The sequence below is a fragment of the Macaca nemestrina genome, chromosome 7 (assembly GCF_043159975.1).
Source record: "Macaca nemestrina isolate mMacNem1 chromosome 7, mMacNem.hap1, whole genome shotgun sequence".
Classification (NCBI taxonomy): domain Eukaryota; kingdom Metazoa; phylum Chordata; class Mammalia; order Primates; family Cercopithecidae; genus Macaca; species Macaca nemestrina.
Window position 1 is genome coordinate 80872739 of NC_092131.1, and position 10105 is coordinate 80882843.

Sequence of the window (10105 nt, forward strand, 5' to 3'; positions counted from 1 at the left end):
GAGAGCTTTTTATTTTTAATTCAGTAAAGTAGTTGTCAGTAAATAGTCTCATTCTTTTTCAAATAAGCTTTAGGATAAACAAAAGACTTCAGTTAAAATATTAAATCCACTTACAGATATGATGACTGAGACTCAGGCCTGGGTTTACAAAACAATATGAGGGTTTTTTGGGTTTACAAAACAAACAACATGAGAGTTTTTTTTTCATCCTCTAGTAATATCACTTAATGTCTGTAATTAAAGGAATAAAGGACAGTCTTTTTTTTTTTATTTTTAGCTATCGCAGGCATCCAAGTTGTTTTACATATCTGAAAGGTATCTACATTGAGACTGAGTTAAAAAAAAAAGCAAACATTTACCAGGAGGAATAAATGTATGGCTCTGATATATTTATAGAGCAATTTTTTATTTGCCATCAAGGGACAATTGGCTTTGTACCCAACATGATTTATCATGGAATGACAAGATGGGAATGAGCTTGAGATTCCATAAACTCCATTTTTCCCCTCCAAATAGAACCCAAACTAATTTATCTGAAGCAGATAAGAGTATTTCAAAGTGACCAAAAGGTTGTAATGTGGACTGCTACTCTGTGGACCAGCACTATAGTTCTGCTAGAGAATGAATTGGTCACTGAAGCCAGGACATGAAAAATTGGTTAGTGTAAGAATCCCTTTCTGGAAAGGTAAGCTTTTATTCTACACAAGACACCCTTTGCCGGTGTGATTTAATGCATCAGTTGTTCGGTACAAAGCCACAGAAACCATTTTATCCTGAAAATCAGAAGCAAAAACAAACAAAAAAGACATAAATGAGCAAAAGAAAGTCTTATAATATTACAGAATAAATGTTTTTACTGAATAATCTATTAATTTTCTACTCAGATTTCATTCAGGAAGTTATTTATTTTTATTAAAGCAAACAAAACAACTACAACAACAACAAAATTCTCCATTGCTACATCTACATGCAGAAAGATAGGACCCAGCCTGCTCAGGTCAGAGTCAGTAAAAAGCAACAATAAATATGTTTGCAAAGAACTTCCACTTTCTAGTTCTGTATATAAGGGGCTTAGATGTTGCCACTCTAACCTAACAACAAGTAAAAACCAAACAGACCAAAAAATCAGAACACTTTTTGGTTGCCTAAGAGCAGTGAGGACATAGGGCAAATTGCTGCCCTCAAGACGGAAGCGATAGACAAGTGAACACAGGAAAGAAGGGCATATTGGGGCAGAAACCACCATGGGGACCAGTGCCATGGTGGGTTAGCAAAATATTAATTGTAATTGATCCATTTTGGGGGTCTCAGTGTGGATAAGTCCGACAGTTAAAAACTCTAGATGAATCCAGTCATATGAGGGTCTCCCACAACAGTGTGAGATTTACCTCTAGGACCTCAACCTGGTTTCCATAATAAATATTGGAGAAAAATTTCCTGGTGCTACCGGCAGGGGGAGGGGAAAATGAGCAATACTGAAGTATGCCAAAACACTCTGTTCTTAGAAAGGCCTGCCCTTGGAGATGGAGACCATCCTGGCTAACATGATGAAACCCCATCTCTACTAAAAATACAAAAAATTAGCCGGGTGTGGTGGCGGGCGCCTGTAGTCCCAGCTACTCGGGAGGCTGAGGCAGGAGAATGGCATGAACCCCAGAGGAGGAGCTTGCAATGAGCCGAGACAGCACCACTGCACTCCAGCCTAGGCAATAGAGTGAGACTCCGTCTTAAAGGGAGAAACTAGTCTACCTCATCCCAAACTGTTGGGGTATTATCAGAGTCTAATTGATCTGGAGGAAGGGAAAGACCCAACTCCAGCCCTCTCTAGCTATCCTGCCCATGCTAAGAAGAAAAAAGCAAAACAAAATGGGGAAACACGTGTGAAGTTCATAGTTCTGAGGCTCAGACTCACCTCAAGACTGAGACTATAGGATTATGAAATGCTTCCACTCCCCCAGCACCTTATTGTCACAGTACTAAGAGCCTACTTATAGCATTTCCCTTTACCCAGTATGTCATGTCTCACAATCAAGAAGAAATTACGAGGCACACTGAAAGACAAAACATGACTATTTGAAGATACAGAGCCAGCATCAGAACCAGACATGATAGGAATATTGAGATCATAACACCAGGAATTTAAAACAACTATGATTGATATGCCAAGCGCTATAATGGATAAAGTAGACGGCATACAAAACCAGATAATAAATATAAGAAGAGAGGTGGAAATCCGAAGAAAATACCAAAAAGAAGTAATAGAGATTAAAAAAAAATACTGTAATAGAAATGAAAAATGTCTTTGATGAACTTATCAGTAGATTCAACATGGCCAAGACAAAATTTATGAGCTTGAAACTTTAGCAATAGAAACCTTGGAAACTAAAAAGAAAGAGAACACAGGCTGAATAAAATGGAATGGAGTATCCAAAGACTGTGGGTTACATATATTTATTTATAAGTAAAATGAATGATAGCAATGATACAAAAGACAGTGTAAAGGAATTAGGATTTTTAGATTATTAGGAATTAGGTTATTATTAGGCACATGCACTACTTAAGAAGGGATACAGTGTTATTTCAAAGTGAACTTTGATTCATTGGAAATGTATATTGCAAACTCTAGGACAACCATTTTAAAAAGTATTTAAATAACTATAATTGATATGCTAAGAAAGGAAAAAAAATCATAAAATGTTCAATTAAAGCCAAGAAAGACAGAAAAAGAGTCGAAGAAAAAAATTGGAACAAAGAACAAGGGCAGCAAATAAAAAACTAGTAAACAAATATGATGCATATTAATCTAACTGTGTCAATAGTCAGTTGGAACTGATTATTTTCAATTTCCTAAATGTACCCAGAGATTGTCAGAATGGACCTGAAAATAATACTCAACTGTAAGTTGTCTACAAATGAACCTCACTTTAAATATAAAGGCGCATATATATTGAAAGCAAATCAATGGAGACAAATAAACTGCACAAACACTTATCAAAAGAAAGCAGGAGTAGCTATATTATTCCGAATCGTGCAGACTTCAAAGCAAGCAAAATTATTGTGAATAAAAAAGGTGTTATATAATGAGAAAGGAATCAATTATCTAAAAAGATGTAATAATCCTTAATATGTAGACAATGAAAAAAGCATCAAACTATGTGAGGCAAAAACTAACAAAACTGTGAGAAGAAAGAAATGAATCCACTATTACAGTTGGGGACTTTGACACCCCACTATCAAAAATGGGCAAATCCAACAGGCAGAAAATAAGTGATGACATAGTTGAACAAAACACCAACAATCAACTGGGGAAAATCAGCATCTACATGCTATCCGACAGCAGCAGGATTCGCATTCTTCTCAAGTTCTTATGAAACACTCCCTCAGAAAGGCCACATTATGAACAACAATACACACATCAAAAAATTTAAAGGAATATATTTGTTCAGACTCCAAAGAATTAAACTAAAAATCATTTAAAGAAAGATTATTGGAAAATCTCAAAATATATGTTGATTAAACAACACAATTTTAATAATGCATGGATCAAAGAAAAAATAACAGAAATGAAACATATTTTGAAATAAATAAAAATGAAAACACAACTTATCAAAATCTATGGAATGCAACAAAAATGATGCTTAGAAGAAAATGTATGTCATTGAATGCATGTATTAGAAAACAATAAAAATCTAAAATTAGTAAACTAAGTTTATACCTTACGAAACTAGGAGAGTAAGATCAAATTAAATCCAAAGTAAGCAAAAGAAAAGAAATAATCAGAATTAGAGCAGAAACTGATAAAATTTACAAAGGGGATCAATAGGGAAAATTAACAAAATCAGAAGTTGGCTCTTGAAAAGATCAATAAAATCAACAGGGGACTGAAAAATACATGGTTACTTTAATAGATGCAGAAAAAGCATTTGACAAAATTCATCACCCATTTATGATTTTAAAATCCCTCCTCTCTAAGTACATGAAGGATAGAGGGAAACCTTCTCAATAGGGTAAGCTATTTATCCAGAAAATCTACACCTAACATTATATTTAATGGTGAGAAACTAGAAACTTTCCCACTAAAATCAGAATAGAGCAAGTATGTCCTTTCTCTTGACTCATTTTCAATATTGTATTGGAATTACTAGCTAATGCAATAAGATAAGAAAAAGAAATAAAAGGTATACACATTGCAAAAAAAGCAGTAAAACTATATTTGCATGCAGAAGACATGATTGTCTATGTAGAAAATCTGGAAGAATCAACACAAAAAAAATCTAGAACTAAGTAATTATAGCAAGTTTGAAGAATCCAAGATGAACATATAAAAGTCAATCACTTTCCAGTTGGGTGTGATGGCTCACACCTGTAATCCCACCACTTTGGGAGGCAGAGGCAGGTGGCTCACTTGGGGCCAAGAGTTCAAGACCAGCCTGGGCAACATGGTAAAACCCTGTCTCTACTAAAAATACAAAAAATAGCTGATTGTGGTGGCACATACCTGAAATTTCAGCTATTTAGTGTGGCTGAGGCACAAGAATTGCTTGAACCTGAGAGGAGGAGGTTGCAGTGAGCTGAGATCTGCCACTGCACTCTAGCCTGGGCAAACAAAAAAGGACCAATCACTTTCCTATATACCAGTAATTTTTAAAAAGTGGAATTGGAAATTAAAAACACAATATCATATTCATAAACACTTCAAAAAATAAATTAACTATGTATAAATCTAACAAAATATATACAATATCTATATAGGGAAAACTGCAAAATTATAATAAATGACATTTTAAAAAACTATATAAATGGAAGGGTCTTCCATTTTCATAGATAAGAAGACTCAATATTATTTAAATGTCAGTTTTGTTCCAAATTCATCTGTAGATTCAATGCAATCCCAATAAAAAATTCCAGTGAGTTATTTTGTGAATAATGATAAACTGATTCTAAAGTTTATATAGAGGGGCATAAGACATAGAATAGACAACACAATATTGAAAAAGAATAACACAGTTGGAGTAGTGACACTACCCAACTTCGAGGCTTGCAACAAAACTAAATTAATCAAGGTAATATGGTATTGATAAAATAATACACATATAGATCAATGGAACAAAATATAGAGCCCAGGAGTACACCACCATAAATATAGTCAACTGATGTTTTATAACAGTGAAAAACAATAAAATGGAACAAAAATTGTTTTATCAAGAAAAGGCACTTTGGGAGGCTGAAGCAGGCAGATCTCGAGGTCAGGAGATCGAGACCATTCTGGTTAACACCGTGAGACCCCGTCTCTACTAAAAATACAAAAATATAGGCAGGCGCCTGTAGTCCCGGCTACTTGGGAGGCTGAGGCAGGAGAATGGCGTGAAGCTGGGAGGTGGAGCTTGCAATGAGCCGAGATGGCGCCACTGTACTCCAGCCTGGGTGACATTGTGAGATTCTGTCTCAAAAAAAAAAAAAAAAGAAGAAAAAAGAAAAGAAAAAAAAAGAAAAAGTGCTGGAACCACTGGACATCCACACATAAACAAACTAATTTAGACACAGGCCTTATATCTTTCACGAAAAACGAACTCAAAATGGACCACAGACCTAAATGTAACATGCAAAACTTTAAAAATCCTATAAGATAACATAGGAGAAAACGAAGATGACCTTGGATATAACAATGACTTTTCAGATACAACATCAAAGGTACAAACCATGAAAGAAATATTTGATAAGTTTGGCTTTATTAAAAGTTAGAATTTTTGCACTGTGAAAGACAATGTGCAGAGAAAGTAAAGATAAGCCACAGACAGAGAAAATATTTGCAGTAGATGCATCTGATATAGGAATGTCATCCAAAATATACAAAGAACACTAAGAATTTGACAATTAGAAAATGAATACCCCAGTTACAAAATGGGCAAAATACTTGGACAGACACCTCACCAAAGAAGATATACAGTTGGAAAATGTGTATATAAAAGCATGTTCCATATCATTTATCATTAAGGAAATGAAAATTAAAACAACAATGAAATACCACTGCACACTTATTAGAATGGCCAAAATCTGAAATACTAACAGCATGAAATACTGGAAAGGATGTAAACAATAGAAACTCAAATTATTTGTTGATGGGAATGTGCAAACTGGTATCACCACTTTGAAATACAACTATCAGGTGTGTATACAACAAAACACTCTCTTACCATGCAATGAAGCAATTGTTCTTGATATTATCCTAAAGGAGTTAAAAACTTAATGTTTACATGAAAACCTGGACAGATGTATTTTTAGCAGTTTTATCCATAATTGCTAAAATTTGGAAACAACCAACATGTTCTTCAGTGGGTAAATGGATAAATAAACTTTGGTAATTGCAGACAATGGGATATTATTCAACAGTAAAAACAAATGAACGTCCAAGATATGAAAAGATACAGGGGGAAAGTTCAATGCATTTTACTAAGTGAAGGAAACTAACCTGAAAGTATATATACTGCATATTCCAATTATGTAACATTCTGAAAAAGACAAAAAATATGAAGACAGTAATTAAGATCAGTGGATGCCAGGGGTTGAAGGGAGGAAGGGAGGGACGAGCAGGCAGAACACAAAGGATATTTAGGGCAGTGAAAATACTTTTGATGATGTTATAATGATGAATACATATCATTATACATTTTTTCAAACCCATAGAATGTAAAATACCAAGAATGAAATGCAATGTAAACTATGAACATAGAGTGATAATGATGTGTAACTATAGGCTCATTAATAGTAACAAACCTACCACTCTGGTGGTGGATGTTGATAACAGGAAAATGAATGCATGTGGAGGGGCAAGGGATTTATGGGAAATCTGTATACCTTTCTCTTAATTATTCTGTGAAGTTAAAACTGCTATAAAATTAGAATTTAAAAAAATATGATATGCATTGGTCAAAGAGCACCACATATTTTAACTCATTTAACTCAATGTCTTGCAAAGAAATTGAAACATTTTTAGATGGTGAGTATATAGTGGCATACATTTTGCAGAGGTTAAGATTAAATTTCTTAGGAATATCAAATACCAAAACTATGTTATTTAATACATTTTTAGAAATTGTGGATTTAATTATGGCTCTCACCTTTACGTAAAATGCGGCGGCAGTCTCTCCCAAATTTGGATTGTTTACTCAACCATATTTACTAAATGAGTTCTGTATTCTATGCTTTATATTAGGCCAGGGGACTCAACAATAAACCAGACCAGTATGGCTCTATCTTCATGAACAGCATACACAGTAATTCAGGACTCATGGAAGTCGATGAGCGGAACACTGAAGACCCAACCTGAAGAAATTCCATTTATGTGCTACACCTGCGTTAGAGTTTTAAATACTTTATATAAAAGGACAGAAACCTAGAAATTCATATCTGAAACTATCTGTACATCACTTGTTGTTTTTAAATGTAATTGTGCCGAGGTTTTATATGTATAGTGTTATTTTGTATCATAGTTTTAGCCATCAAACTTCTAAAAAATTTGACACACAATTCCATTTCATTATATTTTACAGAATTTTCCTTACAATTATATTCCAGGCTTGTCATGTGAAAGCCTCTTTTACAAGAAATATTATATTAATATTATCATCTTCAAAATGTTACTTTCTTTATTTTCCACTAAATTCTTAGTGTTTTTATACTTACCTTCAAAAATAACAGAATAGCACATTGAGATCTCAAAATTTCTAAAGTTTAGCTGAGTCTTAATCATAATAACATTTTCTATAATTTAATGCTTAACACTATTGACTGCATAATTCAGGGCTAATTTTATTACATAGCTTTATTTTATCTACACGTATTTCTCATTTGAGTTAGGGTATCAAGAAACAGGGCACCACCCGGTGGTGCTGCTTCCTGAGCCAGGAGAACTGACACATAGATCTGAGTTGCCATCTACTAGGAATCATATTAGCAGTATTTTTTCATAGCCTTGTCTCTAACACCACAACAAAAAGAGTTTAAAATGTGCAAAACATAATAATGTGGACATTTAATTAATCATAGTTTGCACATATTAAATTGTTCTTGGCAAATCTTTAGAATTTTAGAACTGTGATCTGAGTATCATAGATTAGAAAAATGTTTGTGTAGAAGAAATATAATCTTTATTCACCACACAGAATATAGTCACATTAGGTATTTGAAATATTTTAGTAAATACAGTGCTTTCAGGAAAAAGAAAAAGACTATGCCCCCAAGCAAATTTATTTTAATAAGATATATTTAATTAGAGAAACTCCTCCAAGGATGCTCTGTAAATAACATGGCATAAGATATATACAGTAAATTGAAGTAGTTTTACTCAATAATAGAAAAGCAAATATTTTCTTAGTAAAAGTTAAAGATGATATTGTACTGGGTTGAAAGTCCAAGAAAATTATATTATTACTCCATATCAAAACAAATCTAAAAAATGATTTGTGTTTTTCCCTATCTCAATGACTATTTTTGGCACTTTATTTAATCAAGTCAAAACGATACATTATATCCAAGTCATGTAACTGAATTATTTAGTATTTTTTTTAGTTTGCATATGTGTTTGTTTTAAAATACACAGAGGAGGAATAGTAGACTTTTTTCTTTTAGGGTCTCAGATTTTTAACTCTCAATTTGGAAGAACTTGTCAGAACATCTATTTCCACTGAAGGTCACAACTTTAAATTTGATTATTACCAAAGGAAATATACTGATGAATTGACAGCTTAAGTCTGTGATTTTCATTCAGTTACCTCATTTCTATTGATTGTTCTTTGAAAAGACCTTCACATCTGCATTACAATTTTGCTCTCACACTAATATGTAACTACTTTTGGCTGCTTCCAAGAAAAGTTAAGAGCTTGCCAAGAAAGAGTTTATAAAATTTAATTTTGAAAACAGTGTTCTTAATGTAACAGTGTTTTAAACGCTGACTCCATGTTACTAGACGTATTGACATCTACTTATTCAATTTACTGACCTTGACAGAGCTATAAATTACAGTGAGGAATACTATCAGAATGATGGCCAGAATTTTTGGCCTTCTCTTTATGTTTTCAAATAGAAGAATTACAATGCTCATTCTGAAAATATTCTCTTCTGGATTATTTTGCTTCAGTCCCTTAATCTACAAAATGTAATTATTTTTCTAGTTGGTTAATGCATGCTTTGATTTCAAGGAAAGCATGACACTAGACACTTGTAAAATTATAATCATGTTTGTAGTTTTGACATAACTTAATTAACAGTCTCTCACACATGATACTAGGTGTCAAATGCCTCCCATATGTTTTCTGCTCACACCCTGAACCAGCTATCCAAATGAATAGATTCAATGAGTTACATTTGGTTATGACAGAAAACTAAGTAAAACATAATAAAAACCTCCTCAACCAAGGATTAAAATGATCAGAATAATTTTGTGTAATTCTGAATTATAAATATTTTTCTGGAAGCATGAAGTTTTACTAACACAGCTACTTACTAAAACTGGAATAAATATTATGTATTAAATACTCATAGAGCATTTTTTATACAACTGAATAACAATACCTTGTCATTTTTAGATAAGTTTCAGTGTGAAAATGTACTTTTAGGGTTTGGTTTTACAACACTTTTTTCTTGTGTCAATTTTAAATATTCACCCTTTGAACCTATGTGTTTATTCAACTTACAAGAATCAATGAAAAATTCAGGGTATGTTCCTACCTAATCATGTACAAACTTTTTTTACAAAAATTAAAGCTTTAAAAATATTTTATTTTACCTCCTCGATATTTTGCAGGTAATATTTAATATACATTTATTGTTTGCATAGTCAAAGGAAGAAAAATGAAAAAATTGTGCTTGTTATTTATGGTATATAAATAGTTAAATAATAAGAATATATTCACAATGATTTTATGTACTATCAAATTACACTAAAAATGTAACTAAGAATCTTATAAGAGTTTTCTAGTTAAAACTGCTTCCTATCTGAATGCTTTGCTATAATTGTGATAAATGACCAACTAGAGCAAAAGTTCAAAAATAGAACTTAAATTTAATTAGCCAATGAAAGGTCTAAGTCCTGTCATCATATTTCATG